This window comes from Agrilus planipennis, unplaced genomic scaffold, assembly GCF_000699045.2.
Source record: "Agrilus planipennis isolate EAB-ADULT unplaced genomic scaffold, Apla_2.0 scaffold50, whole genome shotgun sequence".
NCBI classification, from domain to species: domain Eukaryota; kingdom Metazoa; phylum Arthropoda; class Insecta; order Coleoptera; family Buprestidae; genus Agrilus; species Agrilus planipennis.
Window position 1 is genome coordinate 698,478 of NW_020438881.1, and position 27,818 is coordinate 726,295.

General features: G+C 37.0%; 1 protein-coding gene and 1 long non-coding RNA gene across 3 annotated transcripts in view; one reads left to right on the forward strand and one right to left on the reverse strand.

Annotated features, from left to right (window-relative positions):
* Positions 1–26,117, forward strand: LOC108734873. The gene is made up of 3 exons (XR_001937456.1): positions 1–71; positions 25,244–25,430; positions 25,497–26,117. It is a non-coding gene; the product is annotated as an uncharacterized LOC108734873 (long non-coding RNA).
* Positions 1–27,818, reverse strand: part of LOC108734872 (homeotic protein Sex combs reduced) — a 98,164-nt gene that overhangs the window by 29,987 nt on the left and 40,359 nt on the right. The window lies entirely within an intron of this gene.

The following is a 27,818-nucleotide window of genomic DNA, read 5'->3' on the forward strand; positions in this document are numbered from 1 at the left end:
TGACAAGTGAGCGACAGTGAAGATACGGGTGGTGGTGACACTTCACCCGGAACGACTTTGAACTTAAAACAGTAAGTAATTGTTACATTTTTACATATTTAAACGCAAATTAAAGTACCACGTCTCTTTCGTCTAATGTATTGATAATCGGGTGTCCTGTTTTAGATATCTTTTTCTTGGAAAAAGTAGGCAGCATTTCTAATTTCAATTTTTGTAGTTTTCCACGGTTTTCAAGCGAAAAATAAAGCGGCTCATAGTAATGCGGAAATGGCCGAATCAAAGCATTTATAAATGAAGTTTAAATTAACACACAATTTTTCGGCATTTCAATATATACGGTTATCAAATTTTCACATGCATACAGGCTTGACGCTGGAAGCTGGCAGAAATTTTAAAATGGCGTGGATGCGCAGTGGCAAAAGTAGGCATTTTCAGGTATAGCGGTTGCAACCCTCTTTCTTCAGTATTTCCTGTCAGGGGCGTAGATTAAATATTTAAAAGCAGGGATCAATGAGTAAGTAAGAGACATACAAACAGAAGAACTAATTGTTGATGTTGGTGACAGTGATAGAGATTCCGATGATGACAGTGAATGTGAAAACTAACTATAAAACAAAAGCAATAGGTTTACTTTTCCTTGGTAAGTTATGTTTGTACATTATTTCCTAGTACGCTACTGTCCTATCTAAAAGCTTATTTGTATATCGGTTCCAAGTGACTTACCCAAATAGGTCATAAATGGGCAAGTACCTGCGCGACCGCTCGCCAGCTTCCTTCGTCCGACCTGTACTTTTTTAACAAAGACACTTTTAACAACAATGAGTTTTAGTAAATTATGATTTCAAAAAACTGATCGAATATTCTAGTGTATATTACTTGGTAAAGCAATATTACATAATGATAAATAGCAAATAATCAACTAAAATATATTAGAAGCACTTGGCCTGATAATAAAGCATCTTTAGGACTAAAATAAGAGTTGAATTTGTGTTTCTATCCATTTTTCAAAAGGAAACAAACAGAATGATAATTGAAGTTATAGCAATCAAGCACTTTTACTAGAATCTTTGAAGCAAATTTTTTTTGTCTTTATGTTTAGATTTGTTATACTTTTCTCTATTTCAATATCTTACCTAGTTTGTTATGTGTTAAATTTGATTCTGTATTAGATACTCGAAATAGATTAACTGATCTAAATTCATTTGGCGCGATCTGAACGGGGTTATTATATAAGTTCTGTTGAGCATAAGTTCAGGTTAAATTATAAATCACAAATCAAAAGATCTTATTTCGAAGTCTATGGGGTAAGTATCAAGATGTGCACCATACACGTCAATCTGGTCGAATCTCTACAACTCATTCCACGTATAGATTAATCTAATAGTCAGGATCATATGTGGTACCTCATCTATCCCATAAAGGTTTATCTATAGTTAGTATTATACAAAGCACTCTAATCTGTTCCATACCTATAACCTGTTCAAAAGTTCAACCTTAGGCAGGATCGTGTAAGGTGATTCTACATACATACTTGATACGATCCTGATCCTCTTTTAGCCCTTATAGAGCAGCTGGGGTGCTGAAACCGATCCGGATCCTAACCCCACTAATTTTCTGTTCGGGCAACTCAGCTTGATTTGAGTACAGTAGACATTTACCCATTGCAGTTTGCAATAACAGAATAGCTACCAAATACAAACAAAAAATGGAGATTGGAATTTTGCATTTTGCATTTGTATTTTAAGGAAGAAGAAAGGAATAAGACGAAAGAAGAGAACGTTTTCTAAAATGCAACTATAGTGACTGAATGATATAATTCAGACTGAATGCGTGCTCCAACAAACCATCAGAAAGCAAAAGATACATATCTATATACTCTCCTGTCTTAATTTTGCTCTTTTACCAAGGGGATCTCTAACAGTGGATACATTGTCTGTTCGAATGCACATTTCTATTAATTTATTTAGAGCAAGTACATATATAATATACACGACAGAAACCGGCGACTGATGAATCTTCTTCGCGGCTATTTATATAAATCATGATACAGAGAATACTACGACCAGGGCGGCGGTCGCGACGGATTCTCTCGCATGTGGTCAAATCTAGTGACATGGGACTTGTATGTTTCGCCTTATGTTGTTGTCAGTCAACCGGAGAACGAAAACGAAACTACGTAATGAAATTTTCGAACTTCGGCGGTGGGCGTTCGTGTATAATACACTTAAGTACCATCCGCTCTGACTGACGGCTCACACAAAAATGGAGCAAATTTATATCTGGAACTAAAATTAGGACAGACAAAGACATTAAAAAAATATTATATTTTTTTCTTATTTTGACGAAATTAAAATTGCAACAAAACCTTTGTACATGATCATCACGTCATTAGTAAATTACCTCCAAATTTCATATTTGTAGAAATTAACTTCTATATTCAATATTAACTAGTATTAATGAGAGTTTAAAATTAAAAGCTTCCGTAGACAAAAATTTTCAGTCTCTCTCCAATCTCTCAGAGTCTTTCAGCGTCTCTCACAGTCTTTCACAGTCCCTCAGTTATTGCCTAGGTGTTTTTATGGATCTCTCACAGTCTCTGTATGAGAGACTCGAACGATAAAATTGTTAATTCAGAGATTCAAATCTCTCGTTCAGAGACTGAATACGAAATGAGGATCTCTCTATGAGCGACTCGAGTCTCTCGTTTAGAGACGCTAAACAGGTTTTTTGACAGTTACTCGACAGTCTCTCTCAGCGATACCAGAGAGACTTGGTGAGAGGCGGAGACTCGAGTCTCGCTTTCAGAGACTCTGAGATACTGAACATTTTTATCTAGGGTCGAGAAAGACGAAAAACACTAAACCGATCAAACACAAAATGATACAGGGGTGCCAACTTTTAGATAGTCTCGTGGGTGCTCATGATTTTTCAACCTGATTGTCTACTATTGTTAATTATTATTGTTCATTTTCTTTGCTTTTTTCTGAAACCATTAAAGCATAGTGACTACTGATTTCATATGAATTGACAGTTTGGATTATTTTAAAAAAAAAAAATAAAGAAAACCCGATTCTTTATTGTATTCGTTTTTATGTTCTCTATCATTTGAAAATCCTTTGGTTTGTCCAATATAATATTGGATTGTTTTAATTGAATTTGACTGAATTTAAAATAGAAAATGGAGTTATAAGAAGTGACTCGCCCTAGTTAGTACAAAACTTGTTCACTGCGAACACGTGTTGCACCCACGTTGGTAATGCCGACATGAAGAGTGGGCGAAACACATGTCCCCAGTGAACAAAAACTTTTTTAAACTTTTGGGTGTTTCATTCCCATCAGCCAGTAATGCTGGTGGGCGGGCAGTCCCTCCGGACTATGCCGGAAGGTAGGGCGGAAGGCCCTCTTCAGCCTGCTTTCAGGAAAAGTGGGAATGGGTGGGTGGTAGTTCGGATGAGAAAAATGAGACGGACGAAATGAAGACAGAAGAGAATGAAAGATTATCTGTGGAATATTACTGCCTCAGCATTTGCCTAAGTGGTCCAAGGAAACCACAGAAAAACTTGGACCAAGGCAGACGGACCCGGAATCGAACCGGCGTCCTCCCGAATGCTAAGCAATGGTCTAGACCTCTAGACCATGCCGCTCGGTAGCCCAGTGAACAAGCTTTACGGGTATGAACATTTAAAGTGGAAAAATTTAGATGAAAATAATACTAAAAATATAAAACTCGCTCCAATAAGATTAATAAAAGCTGCATGAATAAATAGTCTGTTGTGTATTATTTACATTTTAATTGCACCAACGTAACCTTATTTTGTTTTTGCGTCGACGGTAGTCCTAATTCAAAAATGAGATATACTTGTTTAAGATCTTGAACAGACGGTCTTGCCAAGGCTGTCTTCGTTTTCAAAGCAAAACAATATAAGATCAACGCTTGCAGCAGCCCTAATGTGAAAATATTTATCCTTAATTATGTCCGAAGAAGCCAATGTTTGACGAAGCATATTAATACTTAAAAGAAGTTATTAAAAATACAATAATAAATATAGATTAGCATGATTAAACAATCATCAGAACCAAGGGCGCGACAAGAGGGGAGGGGTCCGCGGGTGTCTGAGCACCACTCCATTTGGTTCGGCACCCAGTCAATTCCAGTCGACTCTTATAATAACCCAACTTGAATGTTCGTTTCAAATAGTTCAAGTTCGAAAAAGAACAGCCGAACTATTTATAGTATTATGATGGGTACCGAGCGGCATGGCCTAGAGGTTTAGACCATTGCTTAGCGTTTGGGAGGACGCCGGTTCGATTCCGGGTCCGTCTTCCTTGATCCAAGTTTTTCTGTGGTTTTCTTGGATCACGTAGGCAAACGCTGGGGCAGTAATATTCCACAGATAATCTTTCATTCTCTTCTATCTTCATTTCGTCCGTCTCAACTTTCTCACCCGAACCACCATCCACCCATTCCCAATATTCCTGAAAGCAGGTTGAAGAGGGCCCTCCGCCCTACCTTCCGGCGTAGTCTGGAGGGACTGCCCGCCCACCAGCATTACTGGCTGGTGGGAATGAAACACCCAAAAGTTCTTTTATGATGGGAGCACCCAGTCAAACTGTAACGTCGTTGCGCCCCTGATCAGAACACATCCTTGGTTGCAACTTATAGGTACTTACAAAAATGTTATTGCGTTCCGATTGGTAAATTATTTTAATTTACAATTATTAATCGCTCGACAATAGGTACGTATATCAGATCAATAAATCAAAATTGTTTGGAGAGCAAAATAAGTAACGTGGTTATGATTTGTCATGCTTTTAATAAACAAATGCAATTGCTATCAAACTAATTAAGATACGAATTAAATTTAGAGCAGGATAAAAGCTCTGTAGTTTAATTTTTGTACAAATCAATCGACGAATAAAAGGCGAAGGTCTTTCTCACATTAAAATTTTAATAATTTTTCAGATGCAAGCCAAATATCTATTTTTCAAAAGCATGCGTACAGTGGACAAAGTCGGAGTAATATATTTATAGGATTTGTACCGTACTACTTTCACTAAAGTGTTGCCAACATATTGACTTTCAATTATTCTTATATTTGTAAATTTGCTTAACCTGTCGTTTAATATAAATGGCAAACTCACTATTGAGACTAACTAATTCAACCTAATTAATTCTTTCCCTTCTGTGGTTGTTACTTATAGATATTTAGAAAATATTTAACTTCGCGGGGATCCCAAAATCATACAGGTAGCAAAAGTATATTAAACAGGCTCGCTTTAAATTGTAAAATCAATATTGTACAAGCCCCTACTGTACAACTTTGGTACCAAAAATTGGTCATTTACACCCATGTCCCGATTACTTTAATATTTCTATAATAGGGCCCCTGATTGTGATTATTTTACGGATAATTTTAAGGCGAAACGTTGAAGGTTGCTTTAAACAATAAATAAAAATAATTTTATTTCACACCGATGCAGGTGATATTTCTTATTTTTTCGTGCTACATAAAATAATGTCGAAAAATAAATAAGGAATTTTGAAAGAATAATTAGAAGGAAGTCGGGAGTAAGTCAGGGTGGTGATGCGGATTATTGTCTTTATACTTCAAGTCAGATCTGCTTTCAGAAGATCCTAAGCGCAAATGCAGCAGCGGTTTTATTCGGCTTAGCTGCGACTTAGAACAACATTACATATCATATGTAGGTACCAATTATTCAATGACATAAGGCACGTATTTTGTCTTTCGTATTACTGTAACATATACTGCGCAGTTATGCTGTTATACAATTAAAACGATCTAGTTTACAATTCTTGTATGCAGCTTACAACGTAATTTCTATTTTGTAATTGAATTGAATACGCCTTTTCGGATTGGTTCATACAGACTTCATCGATGACGTAAACGCAATCTCTCAATAATTTCACAGTAGTAGCACTTTCGTCCGTAGTACACGTCTTGGTTGAAGGGGAACTCGGCTTGATTTGCGTGACAATGAAAATTTGGAACGTTCGCTCCTTGTTTGTTAGCCGCGGATAATTAGTCAAACTTCAGACGAGAGGAACAGCGTTCAAATATGAAAGAACACCCCCGGGATATCGCCTTCTATCACGACACCTATAATTTTCTTTGTCAAAGGTTTGTTTTCTTCCGTTGAAACAATATTAAACGGGGGGATAAAATACTGCAGCAAGATTTATCACAAGTATTCAACTATTCATCCCCTCTACTCCTCGAAGTCATAAATTTAAAGTAACAAAATTTTCTATGACCATGATTACCTTAGCGTGCGGAATAATTTATGAATGAAATTCGACTTGTGAACAATAGATCAAGTTTCCTTACTTGTGAGTAAAAGGAAGTACAAAAAAAGACATTTGTTTACATTCTACAATAAAGCCTATAAATATAACAACAAAGTATACTTACAAACATGAATGTATTTTTTGAAACATTAGTTTGCAAATTATTTAAGTATTCGGGCGAATAGGATAAATAGAAAATGGAAAAAGATGACAAGTTACCATTTTTAGATACGTTGGTTATAAGAAATGGGAATTCTTTAGAATTCGACATCTACAGAAAACCCACTAATACCTCTAGATATATACCCAACGACTCTAATCATTGTGTTCAACATAAAATGGCTAGTTTTAATTTCCTTGTACATAGATTACTTAGCTTCCCTCTTAGTAAAAATAGATATAATAAGGAACTCTGTACAATTAAGAAAATTGCAAAAGACAATGGTTACAATTGTAACATTATTGATAAATTAATTAATAAGATAAAATTTAGGAATTTTATTTCAAGATCTACGACTTTTCAAACAGATGCTAATAAAACCAAGTTTATTACTATGCCATACGAGCCAAGATTTACTCGCGGACTCGAGGGTATTTTTCGAAAACTTGGTTTACGGATTGCTTACAGTTCAAATGGCAACTCCATTCAAACTCTCCTTGGTAACCCTAAGGATAAAATTCCATTCTTAGAAAAGTCGGGGATATATGAAATTAGTTGTAATGACTGTAGTAAAAAATATATTGGACAAACTAGACGTTCAATCAAAACCAGATTTAAAGAACATCTAGCTCATGCTAGGTTTGGTAGAGAAGAAAAATCTAGTGTTGCCCAACATATTCTTACTGATGGACATAATATTAATATTAATAACCTTAAGTTAGTTAAAGAAGTTAGGAATAATCGTTTACTAAACAGTTTTGAAAGTTTATACATTTATAAAAATAAACAAATTGTTCTTAACAATGACAACGGTCCCATCCCTGGATCTCCGCTATTTAGTTTAGTTTAATTACGTTTATGATGATGATGTTAAGGTCCATTGAACATCTACCTTGTTGGCTTCGGGTCATGTTCACTGAACCTTAACAACTATCAGTATAAATTAGGATTAGTTCTCATTTAGGTTTAGTTTACTTCAGTCCCTGAAGAAGGTAACTTTGTTACCGAAAAGTGCTTCGGACAACTACAGTGTCGTGTTTTGGCGTTGGGGTTTTGAGCTATTCTGTTTGTTCTACAACAACCGCCAAAGTTTTTCCAATCTTCATATTTCGTCATGGCTTCCCGGTCATCGGATTTAAACAGGTATCACAAACTTAGTTGTAAGATTAGATTAATTGGTGCAGATATCCAATTCTTAAAAACCTGTAAACGTAACTCTCTTTTCCCAGAGTTTATGAATATTAAAGTTTCAAAGAACTGTAAAGTTATTGAAAAAATAACCACTTTTGCTAAGCGTAAGTGGCTAGATTTAGAATTGGATTTCTTGTACTCAAAACGTAGTCTACTTGAAATAGAGGCGTATAATTTATTTAAATCTTTAACTTATAATTTAAGTGAAAAAGAATTCAAAAAATGGAGCGATTTTCAAAGGAAGATGTTTTTATCTATAGATTGTAAATTTCATAAAAAGGTGAACATTCATAAAAAGAAGTTACGTAAGTTAGGTATATTCTCCAAACCACTTCCTAAGAAAGTCGAACACATTGTAGAGAATCTGTCATCTCAAGTTTTTGATAATGCCGAAATTAGTTTACTCAATAAAGGATTAAAGTTTGCCTTGCCTTCTCCTGCTACAGCCTTAGAAAATGTTATAGGACATGTTGAAAGTTCAATTCAACATCTTGATGACAATTCCAAAGGCTATATCAGAGAGGCTTGCAAACTAAAATTGAAAACCAGCTTAAAATCTCAGAGTTCCCATATTAAAAATGCTAATATGAAAGTTATCAAAAAATTGAGAGATAAGGATTGTTTTTACGTAAAAGCTGACAAAGGTAATAAAGTTGTGATTTTGGATAAAAAAGACTATTACGATCGGGTTGATGACCTTATTAACAACGGACCTTATTCAAAATTAAATAAAAATCCTTTACCTAGTATGGTTGCTGGGTTTACTAAAACCGTAAAACAATGTCACAACATTATTACTCCTACATTAAAACGAAATTTACTTGTATCATGTCCAACAGTTCCCCGTTTGTACTGTTTGCCCAAGATACATAAACCAGGTAAGTCGATGCGACCAATTGTCTCTGCAATTGGTGCACCAACTTATAAATTAGCCAAGTGGTTGACAAATGAATTCAACAACCTCCCTACTAAACCACCTAGTTTTTCAGTTAAAAATTCTATTGAATTCATAAACAAAGTCAAAGACGTAAAACTAAAAGACAGTGAGGTTATGGTTTCATTTGATGTTTGCTCCCTTTTTCCAAGTGTACCTGTTCCGCTTACTTTGACGTATTTAGAGGATTTACTTAAAGAAAATGGTTTCTCCGCCGACATTGTAGCTGAGTACATAACTCTGGCTTCAATGTGCATGCGGCAAAATTATTTTCAGATAAATGGTTGCTTCTACGAACAGAAAGAAGGAACAGCTATGGGGAATTCTTTATCACCCTTCATAGCCGACCTTTTTATGAGTCGTTTTGAAAGTGACCTTAGCCACCTTGAGTTTTTTCCTCGAATATGGCTTAGATACGTGGACGACATTTTTGCTATCTTCGATTTAAGTTCCAGAAGTCTTCAAGACTTTCTTGATGTTTTAAATTCACGTTTCCCTTCGGTTAAATTTACAGTAGAAATGGAAAAAGATGGCAAATTACCATTTTTAGATACGTTGGTTATAAGAAATGGGAATTCTTTAGAATTCGACATCTACAGAAAACCCACTAATACCTCTAGATATATACCCAACGACTCTAATCATTGTGTTCAACATAAAATGGCTAGTTTTAACTTCCTTGTACACAGATTACTTAGCTTCCCTCTTAGTAAAAATAGATATAATAAGGAACTCTGTACAATTAAGAAAATTGCAAAAGACAATGGTTACAATTGTAACATTATTGATAAATTAATTAATAAGATAAAATTTAGGAATTTTATTTCAAGATCTACGACTTTTCAAACAGATGCTAATAAAACCAAGTTTATTACTATGCCATACGAGCCAAGATTTACTCGCGGACTCGAGGGTATTTTTCGAAAACTTGGTTTACGGATTGCTTACAGTTCAAATGGCAACTCCATTCAAACTCTCCTTGGTAACCCTAAGGATAAAATTCCATTCTTAGAAAAGTCGGGGATATATGAAATTAGTTGTAATGACTGTAGTAAAAAATATATTGGACAAACTAGACGTTCAATCAAAACCAGATTTAAAGAACATCTAGCTCATGCTAGGTTTGGTAGAGAAGAAAAATCTAGTGTTGCCCAACATATTCTTACTGATGAACATAATATTAATATTAATAATCTTAAGTTAGTTAAGGAAGTTAGGAATAATCGTTTACTAAACAGTTTTGAAAGTTTATACATTTATAAAAAGAAACAAATTGTTCTTAACAATGACAACGGTCCTATACCTGGATCTCCGCTATTTAGTCTAGTTTAATTACGTTTATGATTTTTAAGGTCCATTGAACATCTACCTTGTTGGCATCGGGTCATGTTCACTGAACCTTAACAACTATCAGTATAAATTAGGATTAGTTCTCATTTAGGTTTAGTTTGCTTCAGTCCCTGAAGAAGGTAACTTTGTTACCGAAAAGTGCTTCGGACAACTACAGTGTCGTGTTTAGGAGTTGGGGTTTTGAGCTATTCTGTTTGTTCTACAACAACCGCCAAAGTTTTTCCAAACTTCATAGAAGAGAAGTGAGAGATTCAACAACAGATAATCTTCGGTCCAATGATTGTTTGGACACATATCTCTACTAATTCAATCTAAGTCAACTTCTGCTACTTGTAAATTCTGTTTCTGCTTTCAATATGTTTCTATAGTAGGGACGTTTACAATTGGCATAGTCGGTATTCAAACTGCCGCATTTACTTTATTCTTTCAACTTATTAAACCAGACTAGAACGGTTAGTAACAGAACGCCGACTTTTACTCACGACAGGCGTTATAGGATTTAGGGAATATCGTCAACATAGAAAGAGACGTCAGGTAGGAATTGCAGCGGACACTAATAAATAAAAAGGAACAACATAACACCAATTGATGTGTAACAGAAAGAGATGTAGACAAGCAGTATATGAGCATGTTGCCGGCTTCGGACTTTAAAGAAAGTTCAACATTCTCAGGAATATAGGAAACCAAGACGTTTGTTCTAAGATATAATTCCATCCAGGCAGTTATAAAGCCGACCCTGATCTTTTGCGTATCTAAGCAACCTCTAACTGCTGCACCGCTTATTATTACTCAGTTATCTCTTTTCACTTTCTCTGTACTAATCATGAATTATTTCCTAAGTTAACAAGGGCGTGTTCAAAACGCAACGAATGACTACTGTAGTAAGTAGAAACAAGAAAGAAGATACGTCCATTCTCACAAATAATTTATTGGCAATTTTGATCGTTCTAACTATCTCTTTATGCCTGAGAAGGTGTCTTATCAATATCTTATTGACTTCCATGACGCCCTTCGTTTTACTACTATTACTAGTGCATTCTCATTTCTAACCTTTTTTCTTAGCAGGGGATTATCTGTGAAATATTATTAATGCTACCAAGGAAAGCACGGGCAACTTGGACCAGAATAGATGGGCCCGGATCCAAAACATCTAAGTCATACAAGTCGGTAGTTTACCAGTAGGTATTTAACTACAACAAAAATTGTTTGTACGTAGAGTCTACCCTCTAATTCATAGACAGGTAATTCAATAAGTAAATAACAGTTCTTACTAATAATCCAAAGTAGATACCTAATACAGTATTAATGCTAATAAGACATCTGAAAGATATATGTTGATTTGATATACCTTAGGGATTTTAACAAGTGATAAACTTCATGATTCACCCCCTTGCGAAAAGCACCCCATAAAGTCGCAATCTGCAACTCTGCGTCTGAAGAGATTTACATCTCAAATTCATAGGATGATTTAACTACCATTATATCTCTTCAGAACTCACTGTTACCCCTGTTTGCTTTCTCTCCCTTAATACTTTACGAGAATGTACAAGCGTGAGGTATGTCAAATCGATTACATTAAAATAAATATACGTTGACAAAGAAAGATTAATTAAAAATTTCAAATTAGCGGTGCAACAGAAGTGCCATAACGGAAGCAGAAGCGGAAACAGAAATAAATAGTAATTTTTTGCGGAAGCGGATTGCATCGTTAATATTAACAAACTAATCGCAAATGGAACTTCTCTTTGGCTTCAAAATTGCTCTTTTAACTTTTGGACTCGATGTGTTCAGATGATAGGTGGATGATTTAATTAATAACACGTGAAAACGGTAAAGTATTTAATTTTACAGAAAATGAAATGAAGACTAGAAATGTAGAAGTAGAAGTTGAAGTTAGGAAGCACAGGTCAGAACTGATTTTAGTTTTCGAAAAGAGATTGTAGAAAGGGTGATAAGGAGGAGTTAGAAATAAGTGATTAAAGTAGGGAACCAATAAGTTGCTAGTGAAATCTGGAAATGACGATTAGAAGAAATACCAAGAAGTTAAGTTTGAACTGAAATAACCGAAGAGACCCATCATAAAATAGCAATTAGGAAAAGTAAGGATTATAGATGTCATGCAGTTAGTATACAAGGGTTGAAATGTTATTAAGAGATTATAGGAAAGTACGAAGGCAATTAAATAGTCGTTAAAGCGAGCAGGTAAATAGTAAGTATAGAAATAGAATTATAAGGGAAGAATATTTACACAACAATAATATAACACACAATGAAATTTACAATGATAACAATACACAAAGATATTTACAAAAATTCCAAACACACAAATACAGTTTTCACAGACATCAACAAATATACAAACATACACTCAACACTTCACTTTAAAAAATAATAATTGTTTCTATAAAAAATTATAAAATCGCCACAACACCCCCCTGCCAGTGATGAACATCACGAAAATCACTAGACGTATTGTAGGCGATCCGGAAAATGCACGCGCCTACCAGAACGAGTACGAGTCGGTTGCTTTAGGGCTACAGTCGGTTGAGCTGGTGGTTCGGGATGTTGCTCAGTATCCTTAGGGACGTCGGTCGTTTCCTCGTCTTTCAACACGTATGCTGGTTTCAGCCTATCAACGGACACTGTGACTTCGCGTCCGCGAATCAGGATAACGAATGTCTTGTTAGTTCTTTTTAACACTCGGAAGGGACCTTCGTAGGGTTGTTGTAAAAGGTTCTTGGGTCCGTCACGCCTGACGAGTACTTGTTCCGTTGTGGCAAGGTCTTTGAACACAAAGGGGGTCTTTTCTCCATGTCTGGTTCCCTCTGTTGGGCTCAAACGTTGGGTGTGTCGGCGCAGCATTTGCACGAAATCGGCTGGTACGTTGTTGTCGGGTTCCCGTGATGTTGTAAGGAACTCCCCGGGCAGACGTAACGGTTCTCCGTAGACCATTTCTGCTATCGTGCTCCGCAGATCGTCCTTCCAGGCTGCACGGATTCCCAGCATAACTGCTGGGAGGGCTTCAGTCCAGGAAGAATGTTCGTGACATTTGATCGCCGCCTTTAACTGCCTATGAAACCTCTCTACCATGCCATTAGCTGCCGGATGGTACGCCGTTGTTCTGAAGTGAGTCACACCTAATAGGTTATTTAGCTGTCTAAATAGGTGAGACTCGAACTGCCTTCCTTGGTCGGTCGTGATGCGAAGTGGAGTGCCAAATCTTGAGACCCAATTGGTGTAGAAGGCACGGGCAACTGTTTCGGCTTCCTGATTTTCAATGGGTATTGCTTCCGGCCAACGGCTGAATCGATCTACACATGTTAAGCAATACCTGTAGCCTTCGGAGATGGGCATTACTACAATATCCATGTGTACATGCTCGAACCTATTTGACGGTAGGGCAAAGGTTCCAGGCGGAGTCGACACATGACGGGTGATTTTGGCTCGCTGACACTCTAAACAACTTCTGGACCATGTCCGGCAATCCTTCTTCATCGATGGCCATACAAAACGTTGGGATACCAATTTAACCGACGCATTTATGCCAGGGTGTGACAGACCGTGAAGCTTATCGAAGATAGCACGCCTAAACTGTGAAGTAACGAAGGGGCGTGCGGTAGATGTAGAAACGTCGCAATATAACGATGTTTGGGAACCTGGGATTTCGATTAGTTTCAATTGCAGTCCAGTTGGCGATCCTTGCAGTAGTTTCGATAGTTCACTGTCCTTTGTTTGGGAAGCCGCCAGTTCACTGAAGTTGATGATCGGCTCTATCACTGCGATACGCGACAGCGCATCAGCAACGGTATTGTCTTCCCCTGAAACGTGCTGGATATCCGTAGAAAACTGTCCTATAAAATCTAGATACCTAAATTGTCGCGGTGTGCACTGGCTGTCTTTCTTCTTGAACGCGTATATAATTGGTTTGTGATCCGTATATATAGAGAAGACTCTTCCTTCAACCATATAACGAAAATATTTTACCGCTTCGTAGATAGCCAGCAATTCCCGATCGTATGCAGAATATTTTCTTTCAGCGTTATTCAGTTTCCGAGAAAAGAATCCCAACGGTTGCCAAACATCGTCGATCCGCTGTTGTAGAGCAGCACCAATTGCCAAGTCGGAAGCGTCGCAAAAAAGGGCCAATGGAGCGTTCGGTACTGGATGTGTTACCATAATGGCTTGTAATAAACTTTCTTTGGTAGCCTCAAATGCGATTTTGGCCGATGGTGTCCACGAAATAGGCGTCCTTCCTTTTACATTTCCTTGGAGCAGGTCATTTAACGGTGCTTGGATTTGGGCAGCCTTTGGTAGGAAACGTCTATAGAAATTTAACATCCCTAGGTACTGCCTCAGTTGTTTAACTGTTTCTGGAAGTGGAAATGATCGGATAGCCTCGACTTTATCTGGAAGTGGTAGCGTTCCGTTGTTGGTGACAAGGTATCCAAGGAACTTAACCTCCGTTTGTCCAAATTTGCACTTGCTCGGATTAATGACTACGCCGTACTCTCGTAGACGATTAAAAAGTATTTCCAGATGTTGGTGATGTTCTTCTATAGACGTAGACGCAACCAAGATATCGTCTATATAGGCGAAACAAAAGTCCAGGTTACGAAGAACTTCGTCAATAAACCTTTGAAAAGTTTGGGCTGCATTACGAAGTCCAAACCCCATGAATGGAAATTCGAATAGTCCGAAGGGTGTCGTAATCGCAGTTTTGGGAATGTCCTCTTCGGCCACTGGTATTTGATGAAAAGCTTTGACGAGGTCAATGGTTGAGAAGATTTTCTTTCCGGCGAGGCATTGCGAAAAATCTTGTATATGGCGAACCGGATAACGATCGGGCTCTGTCCTGGCGTTGAGTCCGCGATAGTCGCCACAGGGTCTCCATTCCTCGCCTTGCTTATGGACCAAATGCAGGGGAGAGGACCAGCAACTTTGGGAAGGCCTGGCTATTCCTAGTTTCAACATCGCATCGAATTCCCTTTTTGCGATCTGTAGTTTTTCCGGTGCCAATCGTCTAGGTTTATGGGACACTGGTGGGCCTGGCGTCGTATGGATGTGATGTCGGGTTTGGTGCTTTCGTTGGTTAAGAGTGCCATCGGGTCGGGTAATTTCCGGGAACTTAGCCAAAAGTTCGTGGAATGGACTGGATCCCGTGATGATTTTTATGGACTGTACCTTCTCTTTTACAGCCTGTCCTTGAACCGTCAGTAAAGTTGTTCCATCTATGAGCGTTTTATTCCTCGCATCTACCAATAAATCGTAAAATGCGAGGAAATCTACGCCAATTATTGGTTTTGTCACGTCCGCTACCACGAATCTCCAGGAAAAGTCCCGGCGAAGTCCGAAGTTGAGGGTCAGCGTGAGGGTCCCATATGTAGCAATGGTTGTTCCATTTGCTGCAGACAATTCGTAGGAAGACTTCTCCCGGTGACCATTTATTCGGGAACGGGGGAATACACAGAGGTCCGCGCCCGTGTCCACCAAAAACTGCAGTTTTGTGCTCGCATCCGTGATGAAAATGCGGCGTGATGTATTGAATTGGCCGTCGTCTGCCGCCATTAACGACTGCCGCTGGCGTTTCCCTGGTTATTTAGGGTCGTAGTAAATGTACACGGCTGTGTGCATTTGTTTGCCTGGGAGCCATACCTGCGGTGATACCAACACAGTCCGTCGGGATGGTAGCGACTTCGAGATCTGGATCGTGAGCGGGAATGTGACCTTCCTCGAAAACGTGTCTGACTTTTCAGCTCAGATACTTCTAGGCGAAGAGACGAGATTTGCTGCTGCAAAGTAAGTGTTAATTCCTGAAGTTGAGCGGCCAGGACGTCGGCAGGCGAAGGAGCTGCTTCAGCGATGCGCGGACGATGGTCGGTTAAGTCCGCGATAGAATCCGCTAATTCGGCGATTTTGGTTAGGGATAAATCCCGATGGGCAGCCAGAATCGCCTGCATGTTGGCTGGAATGCGGGCAAACCACAATGTTCGTAACATTGTATCCGGGACTGAAGGACCAGCAAGAGCTTGTAAGTGGCGCAAGAATTGCGACGGCTTCCTGTCGCCCATTTCCTCCAACTCCAGAAGACGGCGCGTTTTTTGTTCTTGGGACGAACTTAACCGTTTTATGAGTTCTGCTTTCAAGGTCGCGTACGCATTCGTCGTAGGTTTATTTACGATTATGTCGCGCACTTCCAGAGCATACCGTGATTCTAACACACCCGTAATATAGCTGAATTTTGTAGAATCGGTCGTAATACCAGCTGTTGCAAAGTTTTCCTCGACCATTGAAAACCAAAGTTCTGGGTCACTGGGAATAAATGGCGGAATGCGAACTGCAACGCGGTTAACTGCGAAGGCACTGTCTAACATGTTGGATGATTGTTCTTGGGGATTAGCCATTTCACTTGTTCTAGGTATGTCCACTAAAATCTAGTCTACTTAGCACTATTTTACTGCACACGCGTCACACACACAAAAAAAAATGTTCAAAAAAAAAAAAATGTACTTACAATAACTATTTGTCACACCTATCACTAATAAAATTAACACTAATGTAAAACTACGGCTACGGGTACGATCACGTCGGGGTCACCACTTTGGACTCGATGTGTTCAGATGATAGGTGGATGATTTAATTAATAACACGTGAAAACGGTAAAGTATTTAATTTTACAGAAAATGAAATGAAGACTAGAAATGTAGAAGTAGAAGTTGAAGTTAGGAAGCACAGGTCAGAACTGATTTTAGTTTTCGAAAAGAGATTGTAGAAAGGGTGATAAGGAGGAGTTAGAAATAAGTGATTAAAGTAGGGAACCAATAAGTTGCTAGTGAAATCTGGAAATGACGATTAGAAGAAATACCAAGAAGTTAAGTTTGAACTGAAATAACCGAAGAGACCCATCATAAAATAGCAATTAGGAAAAGTAAGGATTATAGATGTCATGCAGTTAGTATACAAGGGTTGAAATGTTATTAAGAGATTATAGGAAAGTACGAAGGCAATTAAATAGTCGTTAAAGCGAGCAGGTAAATAGTAAGTATAGAAATAGAATTATAAGGGAAGAATATTTACACAACAATAATATAACACACAATGAAATTTACAATGATAACAATACACAAAGATATTTACAAAAATTCCAAACACACAAATACAGTTTTCACAGACATCAACAAATATACAAACATACACTCAACACTTCACTTTAAAAAATAATAATTGTTTCTATAAAAAATTATAAAATCGCCACAAACTTAACATTTACACCACTGAGCAAACATTATACAAAATAAATAAACATTTTAACTGTGGTAGTATTTTTGAAATGAAATTATTAGAAGTCCTGGACGTTTTTAGATTAAATTTCGATCGGCATTGTAATTTCACCCGTACCCCTATATTTTCGCTCTTTTCGTGGGCGTTCTCTACCTCAGAGATTGTGCCAGTTGTCGTAATGGCCTTACTGTCTAGAATATTATACGTATAAGCTAATTAATTCATTAATCACACATAAAAATCTCACATAATTTCGTTGCAATCAAAATTTTTCGGCTACTAAACCACATTTAAAGACGCTTCCACATCAAACAATAATTACTGAAACCAATAGGTACTGAACTTTTCAGAACGCATGGTTCTTGTTTATCAACATGGTCCTTATTTATAACGACTTCGAAATCACCACCTTTCCATATGCAATTTCGGCAAAATACCGAAAAAGCAACATTTTGACGAGCTTTATTAGTAAGGTGCCATACTGATGGTTGTGCTTGGAGCCCCGGCAGAGCTACACTCTAAAAGCTTTAAATAGTAAGTCTTCATCCTCTTTTTGGGAAATGTCGAAATGGGCTTGTGGTGATTAAAGAGATACAGATTAGAAATGAGGATGGAATAGATGGAAATATAATCTAAGGAAATTACAGAACAGTTTGGACCAGGATAGCGACCGACCTGGAATCGGAATCGGAATCGGAAACTACCGACAAATTGAGATACTCTCAGGAATCTTAATTCACATTTGACCAACCTATATATACCTGCATGTGCTTCAGTACATTACAAGTACTTGTAAACTGATAAATATCGAAGTTTCCACTATAATTTGCGCCATGCACAATATGCACATTTTATATGAATGAACAAAAGCTTTGTGTTCTGCAGTATTGTAAGGATAAAATGTCACTGCTTACATATTAATCTTGGAAGCGAATCAATATAGCAGTTGCCTATTTTTTTTTATTAATACCATAAAAAGATATAGAATGTTTGTAATATTTCTAATTGTCCAGAAAATACGATTTTCACTGTGAACGTGCTGATATTTTTCTATTTGTTTTCTTTAATGAACTAAACCATTTCAATTTATCGTCATGCTAAGTTTTCTATTGTAATTTCGATTCAATCCGGCACTTTATAATTGAATCGCATGCAATTTAAATTAGAAATATAAATAGTGCATTTCAGTGCTTGATATTTATCAAGATGTGTAACAATAGTGAGTACAAGTATCAAATGCATGTTTCTCAAATATATGGTCGGTAATATTCTTGTTTGAATTATACACAATCGTAAGTGACAAATTTCGCGGAAACTGTAAATAATAAAGTAATACCGTTTTTATTACTTCTTTGCATTTTTCTCACAAGTTATCGTATGTGTGTAGTCTGTAGTAGGTACAATGTGAAAGCATGTGTTGCATGGATAACCTCTGCACTGTTGCAGCTGGCCATGCACTTTTAAATACTCTCGTCGAGATTAAAATACAATAAACTCGCACGCTGACGCTCACATTTATATCAGAATGACGTAACATATGAATAAGGAGTTTTGGTCAATGCTATTATCCTATATTTGAATTTTTAACGTAAATTGTAGTCGTTAGAAGCTAAAACGATTTTTTGGAATGTGTTTTCACGATAAAATAGCACGCGTGAAATTGCAAACACATATTAGCACATCGAACAGACTCAGGATATTGTTGAACACCTCACATTTTGATCCTGGTTGAACAAAATTGAAATAATTCTTGTACTCCTACGATATTTTTTTATTATTTTCGATGTCGAGGGAGTCAGATAATTCACAATGTAAAATTCGCCACAGATATAAACAAAGAATAGCGAATTCCAAGTAGGTAGGTGATCAAAAATGCATTTTTGAACTCGGCTGTACTTGGATGGCAAATGACGGACGTTGAAGAAAAAAGTTAAAAGCGTTTAAGATGTGGTGTTATTGGAAGATGTTAAAAATACCTTGAATATTAGAAAAGGTTAGAAATGAGGAGTAGAAGAACGGAGGGCGTTAGTGAGAAATGGGCAAGATGAAGATATATAGGTTGATCTTCTAATGTATACAGAACACCTTCTCAGTCATGAAGGGCTAGTAAGAAACGTACTGCTTGTTTCAAATGGTTAGAGATCTTACCTTCAGGAAAGCTGCGTGAAAATAGCAAGGCAGAGATAGCAAAGTAAAACTTTTACTGTTGAGATCAGGGTTACGTTAATTAATTTGTTGTTAAGGTAAATTAATTTTTGAGTTATTTTTTACCACTATAGGCAACTTCAAAGTAGTTATTAAATGAGCCCTGTAGATAAAATACGAATGAGTTTAGAGTATTGTCATCATCATCATCATTGATTTAAGAAGGTCAGAGATAGACTTCGATTAGATTACTGTTAGAAAATACTACAAACGGCGCAGTAAACGCCATCTGTAGCACGATGCTACATTTTAGGATTACGTATACTCCAACAAGGGCCACTTGTGTGGATATCTACTTGCTGAAAACGAATCCCGGCGTAGCCAACCTCAACGTGATATGCACGTTATCTTAATCGAATAAAATAATTCGATGTGGTCTGTATTCTGTCGAAACTGCCAGACGCGGATCGCGATTTCGATCTTTTTGGATCTCATCAGCGCGTCGCAGGCAGCTCCGACAGGCACAGACCAACCTTTACCTGCTGTCTTAACAGTGCGTTTCAGAAAATACTACAAACGGCGCAGTAAACGCCATCTGTAGCACGGAGCTGCCTGCGACGCGCTGATGAGATCCAAAAAGATCGAAATCGCGATCCGCGTCTGGCAGTTTCGACAGAATACAGACCACTTCGAATTATTTCATTCGATTACTGTTAGTTTTCGAGAAGTTGATGATTGGCTAAAAACTGGAGATGGAGGTGCGTGTTCAACCAGTCTTAGGACTGAAGACGTCTGAATGAATTAGAGGCTAGGACAGGATAAGAATACTTTGTTTTAGCAGAAACTAGTTTTCTGCACAATTAGTGATGAGCAAAATTGGTCTTCGTCTTATACTACCAAGACTAAAGCCAAGATCAAACTCAAGACCAAGACCGAATATGTAAAACCAAGACCAAATACGAAAGTCGATGAAAAATTATAGCTTCCGGTGCCAGAGAATATAAAAATTTGTGCTTAGAAGACTCAATGAGCAAGACCAAGATTAAGACCAATACCAAGACCATATCAGCAAGACCAAGAGCAGTCTTGCCTTGCGTTACTCATAATTATTCACAATAATTCATTATATGTATATCTATACCTTCTTCGCAGGTACTAATAATAATTACTGAAGAAGTCATAAATCTTAAATTCCGTCACCTTAACTTTCTGCTTGACCAACGTATTGACCAACGCTAATCTCGTTTCAAATTGTGAGTGGTGGTACGTACCGTGTCCCAGTAAAACGGTTATAATTAATGACGATTGACGCTATATTGAAAGGTTACAACTGCATGCACATTTTCTGTGTACTGCACGTTCGCTTTCTGGTTGTGCGTATTATGTGCACATCGAGTGATCCGGGACAATGTCAAACGACCGATCGTAACCCAGCGAGTCGACTACTACTCCAAATGAACGCGAACCATCAATCACCCCAGCCCCGAGCAATTTTAAACAAAGCCGAAGCTGCGAAAGCGCTTGTAGAGTAGGTGGAATGCGCGTGAAGTCTTCTTGCCAATGGAAAAAATATGTACCACATATACATACTGTTTCGTCAGAAAAACAATTCCCGTTCAACATTCCCTCCAATTTTTTATGGGAAGTTCTAAAACTCGAAGTCTTTTGGTTTTCTTCGAATTTTGCAAAAACATTTCATTTTGCTCAATAATACGGAATCTGAAAAGATTTTTGGCTAATCAATCTGAAAGGGGTTGAAATAATTATTTCAATGATCTATTGTTAGTGTTCAACATAATATTTGCTGATCAATGGAGAATAAGGTAAAATAAGATTTTGGTAAATTTTTATTCTGCGATGCTTCATTCATTGAGTTATTTTGCCAATCTCTTCAGGCAAAAGTTAATTGTTAAAACACTCGTCATTGGGTATCAGTATTAACGAGTGTCAATAATCAAGATTTGCCTCTGGCAAACCAAGAAGACGAAACGTCGCAAAAGAAAAATAACATATCTTATTTATTAGTCTACATAGTTCTTTACTGATGATTAGCTGAAAATTCAGAAAATCTCATCTCAACTTTATGTTATTATTTCCTTTTCTATGAAGATGTGTCCGCTTGAAGGGTAGGCTATGGATGGGATAGCCCTGATTTGAAATTTAAATTGAGGAGCAAACAAGAACCCCTTCTAGATCCGACAAACTATTACCATCAGTCGGTATTTCTTAGAAAACTATCCGGAATGCACAAAATTATTAGGGACGTAACCTTGCATTGTAGAAGACATCAATTCAGGGAAATATTTCCAAACCATAATCTAACCTTCAAAAAGAAAAATTGCTCTCTTCTACCCTTTCAGGGTTAAATCGCCAATAATCTTGTTAGGTTATTTGTTTTTGAGCAGAATGAACTGTTTTCCAATAAAATCTGAAAACACTCAGAGAAAATCGGTTTTTGAAACTCAAACCCATAATGGTACTATCGTGAAAATATTTTCGTACATATTATAATCCTTCTTTAAAAACTAGAAGTATTAACAAATCATAGCTTAAATCTATTTCCGTTTTAGTCATCAGGCTATGGAATCCTAAAAATAGAATCAGTAACTGTTTACTCTCATAGACTAATGATAACAATTTGTAACAAAGTGGCTCATGCACATCGGTACACGTATATTAATTGTTGCGGTTTGCAAATTTTTGTGCACCCCATAAATGTGTCGGCTAATGAACGTGAAGAAAGAGGAGCCGCGACACTTGTAATATTTATCGTCTTGTTCGAGCGGTTATGTCTGTCCATGGGTGCATTCGGGGCCGTTTGTTTATTTTGTCGGTGGATAAGAAAGTCACAAATTAATTTCTGACCACCGTTTACAAGATCCGTTAACAAACTCGACAAACAACCGTAAAATATGAATGTACTGCGAGTCAACTGACGTATTATACATGGGTACATCATAGGCGGCTTTAACTTCTTTGAATTTGTTAAATATGGTCTATGAGTGAATCAAGGAAAGCAGTGAATATATTTATACACTAAACTATTCCTTTTGTGGAGAAGTTTAATGGGAGATACTTTACATCTAAAAGAATAGCGCAGAGTCAGGTAGATTTTTCCAAAAAAAATTAACTTTTATATTGGAGGTCGATTATAAAAAATGTGTTTAGAGAACGACTGTGTATGAGTGCGAAACGTGGACCACGAAAAAGGAAAAGTTACCCATGTAGATATTGACAGAGTTGACGATCGGGTGAACTTTGGCCCTGGATTGAAAAATGATTAATAAATATTATCATTGATAATAATTAATGAGAATCTATCTGTTAATCTCTCTGAAGCTCCAGATCGTGACAGTAGACGATTTAAGCGGCCAGCAGGGAAGTAAAGATGAAATATTTATGAAATTATTTGTATTCGTTATTTTATAATTCATAATAAACAATTATTCTTATAATTCCAACGTCAAATAAGTGTTGGTTATTTAAAATAATTATTTATATACAGTTTATTAATAAATTTGATCCCCTGGGCCACCACTGATTTTAATTTTGGCGAAAGGTTTGCTTGACCAACTCTGGCACATCTTTGGGATTCATCGTCGGTCCAAAGTTGTATGTTAACTCAGACTCGATGCTATCATTCGGTAGTTCAACCGTATCTGGCCCAGAGTTGTAATTCAACTTTGTCCCAAAGCTCATGACTGGCAAGCCAACCTAACCTAACCTAACCCAATTGTACTTTCTGTTCAAAAGAAGGAGATATTTAAAAAATAGGAGAGCAAGGAGTACTATGAATGTCGATAAGAAATAAGTAAGATAAGTTTGTAGGACACCTTTTTGGACATGAATTAATGGCTGCTAAAGCTATTAGGTATTATAAATCCTAAGAAATACTGTTCCCAAGGGATAGAAAAATCACTTTTATATGGTGGTCGATGATCTTTGACACGTATTCAGGACATCAACGCGAGCGAAGCAATGAAATTTTTTACACACATTATCCGTGGTACAGAAAAGAACATAGGGCGCCTTTTATCTAGAACAAATACTGTCCCTGAGGTACAGAAAGAATCAGTTTTGTAAGGACGTCAATGATCTTTGACATGTATTTAGGACATCAGCTCGAGCGAACCCGCGGGTAAAACCTAGTATTTTGTATGTGTAAGTATCTTTGTGAGTAAAAAATGTTATCTAACACATGCATCTTCCTATTTTTTTCTGGTAAGCTATTCTCTATGACCACTAATCTAATCCAGGTTTGGCATTGCTTTTAACTCCTGTTTCAGCTTCGTGCCTGAGAATGAGCCTTTCCAATATACTTTGCCCACTGCTTCTACTGTTTCCACTTGAAAAATTGATCATCAATCCGCTTGTTTTATATCAATAAATTTTCTTTCGTTGATTTTTGGCACAAATGTCCTATCATTAGTGCTACAGTAATTGGTGTCAAAGTAGACGACGTAATTTTCGAAGAAGTACAAAGGCGCCGCACTAATTACTTTATTACTTATCTTTTCATCCGAAAAAGTTGTTCTTTGTGTTCCTTTAGGAAGTTGCCCGTTCGACTAACAGACATTAGGCCGAACAGTGTACGAAGAAAAATGACGCAAGATCGCAAGAATGTTGTCTACAAAACATTAACAGATATAAAATAACGTTCCACAAGTTGTCCTATTGAAGTTAATGACAGAAAAACTTGGCGCTACCTACCTTTGATGTGATTTGTATCTAATAGCCGCCAACCATGATTAATGATCGCAATAATCAATTACAATTAATCATGCAAAAGAGCAGCGGATTCTTGAGTCAAAACCTTTTCACCTAAGTGTATTCGTAATATAAGATCGAAAATGTAAAAGATGCAGACAGAGGGCGTTTTCAGAAATCATATACCAGGTGTTGCCATTTTGTATCTCATGGTACTTACTTTCAACGTTTACTTATATATCTATGCAGTTACAAAACCATGGTTCATGGTAATGAAATTTATTTTTCTTAAGAGTTATCACCGATCCGATGGGACCTGAATCTTGACGAAACTCTTGTAGAAACTAAAGTGGCTGAATCAGCTTGCGAGTTTCGATGATTTTAGAGAGCCAGACCATAGGTTCAACTATAATGGAGGGGGGGGGGGTTTCTTAAAGAAAAACCAGACTAAGACAAGTCCCTGAAAGAGGGCAGCAGCCCTTTCAGTACTCAGGGTGACAGAGATCACGAGGATCGGTATGCCACTTTAATAGACAATACTGCGATGTGGAAGGCAACGGGAGACCACCACATTTTGCTATTCCAAGTAAAACTCACCGTAGAAGTAAAAGAGCAGAGGACTCTATGGATGTTAATAAGAAATAGGCGAGATAGGTTGGTAGGACACCTTATTAGGCATGAAGGTCTAGTCAGAGACATATTAGAGGCAGAAACAGGAGTTAGGAGGGGTAGAGGTAGACCTAGATTAGATTACTCTTCGCAAATAGTTAAGGAGGTGGGTTGTTCTAGTTTTAGGGAAATGCGAAGATTAGCTCAGGATAGGAAAGAGTGTAGGTGCGTGTCCAACCATTCTTAGGACTGACGACCTTATGATGATGATGAGGAGTTTCACTCTCTCTCTGCAAAAGCCGATCCATTATCAGCTTTGAATAAATAGTTTTTATGCACTTCTACTTCTATTACTTTTACAGCTGTGCCTCTAATTTGAGTTTGATAACTAATGAATCGCGTTGCACTTTAGTTTCTAGGAGTTTCTATTGACTGAAAAATTTCCCCGTAATTACAGATTAAAAATGTAATCACCATAACGGTTCTCTTCCGTTTTCATTTTAAGCTTAACCGAACCTAGCTTATTGTTCAATTGACATTTCTCTGTTTCAATTTGATGTAGACAAGTGATGGGCTACTTAGAGACATGTTGGAAGCAGAAGAAGGACTAAAGAAGATCACATTACTGTTAGCTAATAGATAAGGATGTGGGATGTTGTAGTTTTCGGAATAAGGATAGGTGTCAGTGCAATCAGTATTATCTTGGACTGTCGACCCTATGATGATGATTAAGCAGGTACAATTACGATGTAGGTATGATCTCTTAATTTTTTGTATAATAATGTCTAACGGCTTCCAATTTAATTTATGAACAGTTTAATAATAATTGACAAAAGAAGACAGCACACCATCCGTCACAGATTCTTCAAAATCATAAATATTAGTAATTAAAGTTATTATCTTATCAATCAATCGAGTGGAAAGAGAGACACCAGATCGGTCCTGCGACAGACAGACGAACGCAACCAGTTTCTATGTAATACATGGCGATGCAGCCTACTGTAAAGTGAGATCGACGAGATTGCATTGACAACTTAATAAATCAAAAACAATGTTGATTTATTAACTGCGAATGAGTCGACTTCCAAACAACAACGGCGTGTCGTTTATTCTTCTAAAATAGAACGCTTATATTGATAAAGCAAACGAATTTTTAAATGACAAGTAGGCTAGACTGAGCTTGGCGCCATAATTTGTTGGTAAACCCACGTTACAGAACACTATCTACAAAGCTGTTAAAAAAATCGGCGGTGACTGGTACTAGCGGATTACGGAAACGCGTGCCTGCTTCTAGGTGTATATTTAAGAACGAAAAGGGCTTTTGTTTATAAAGAACATTATCCTCTTGGTCAGTAATTTAATCATATACGCTCATAAGTACTTTATCAAATAGCGGAAATGTATGAAATCCGTCGTTGTATATAATTCCTAAAATCGCCCGGAAATGTGTGAAAACATTTCCTAGGATATCTATACATTTCCTAAATAGCAATCGCAAATGTATTACAAGTAATACTATACAGGCAATAAAACGTCTGGCTGTTTGGAGATGTACCTTTATCTTTTGGTGACGTCATTGTTTGGTTAGGGACATTTATGACAGACTGGAGTTTCCTTAATGCCCCTGCCCACTGAGGGCGGGCTGATATGTTAGATGTTAGAATAATGTGACGAGGTTATCTTTGTTTCAGCAAACTCGAAAACCTTGAATTTAGTATGTACCAGAGGTGATAATGCTGATCATTTTCATATATACATATTGGGTGCGGAGATCATAATGAAGTATACTTTTCGAAGACATTATTCCAACATATTAGCTTGTCTCCGTCAGGCAGGGACATTAAAGAAACTCCACTATGTCATAAATCTACCTAATAACCATAATATAACGTCATTAATTAATATATCTCCAAACCTAACCTAACCAAACAATAACGTCACCAACATACATCAGGCGATCGCACTAGAACCGCGTTTACACAGATAAATTTGATTCTCAGTTTACTAACGTGTTTTATTCATTTTATTCATAGAAAGCATTAGTTTTATGCATTTTCTAGTACAATATCGAAATTTCATGCAATTCCTAGGAAGCGTATACATTTCCCAGGATTGTGCACAATTCCTAGATTTCATAGATTGCGCATCAAACACCCTTTTGTGGGTGTACAGGCGCAGTATCTCTTATTTGTAATCATTTGTAGAATTCCATAAAATAAAAGTAAATTGCTAAGAGTTCTGTAGCTCTAAAAGATTTGGAAATAAAGGTCTACATCATATCTTCTGGTATTTTAGAAGACATCAGTTCGATTTCAGATTCAACTTTTTCTATGATTTCTTTGAATCATATAGGAATCCTTCTCATCCAGCTACAACCCACCCATCCTCATGATTCCTGAATGTAAACTACAGGGCTATCTATCTGTTCTCCAGCCCTACAGGCGGCCTTACTCAGATCGGTACTTCAAAAAAAATACGTTATGAGTACTCAAAGTTATAAGGTCAACTTTGTTAAAAACTAATTGGAGTAATTGCGTGGATTTATGTGAAATAATAAATGCTACAAAAGCACATATATTACAGCAAACATGTTTTAACTGACATAACATTATCATCCCAAAAACAAAATAGAGTAATTATCCGATGAGAGGTTTGCTATATGGACGGGGTAGTAACTACTAGGGTGGGAAAAAGTTGTCATATCTTTGAATTCGCCGTCTATTAGGCAAGTAAATTGTGTATTTTGAATATTAAACTTCTAATATCTATACTTTGTATGATCCGACAAAAAACTGTGAACGTTTAAAATGAAAATATTCGAAGCCAAAGTATATCTTTCACACTGTGGAGACAGAACACGATCGTGAAATTGTTAATACTTATCTACTATGAGTTGTTTACAGGATATTTCGACCTAGAATTTGATACTAGAAAATTATAAAAATTAATGCTTATTAAATCGACCGGAAGTTAAAATGGAACCTGTAATATTTATTCATTTTTCTTTGTATAATTACAACACTTACAGATTAAACTTTAGACGATAGTTATTATTGAAATTCTTCAAATCTTCCGTAACCTAAATTTCGTTATAAGTCGAACTATTACATGTTGTTTATGTCGATAGTTATTTCGGA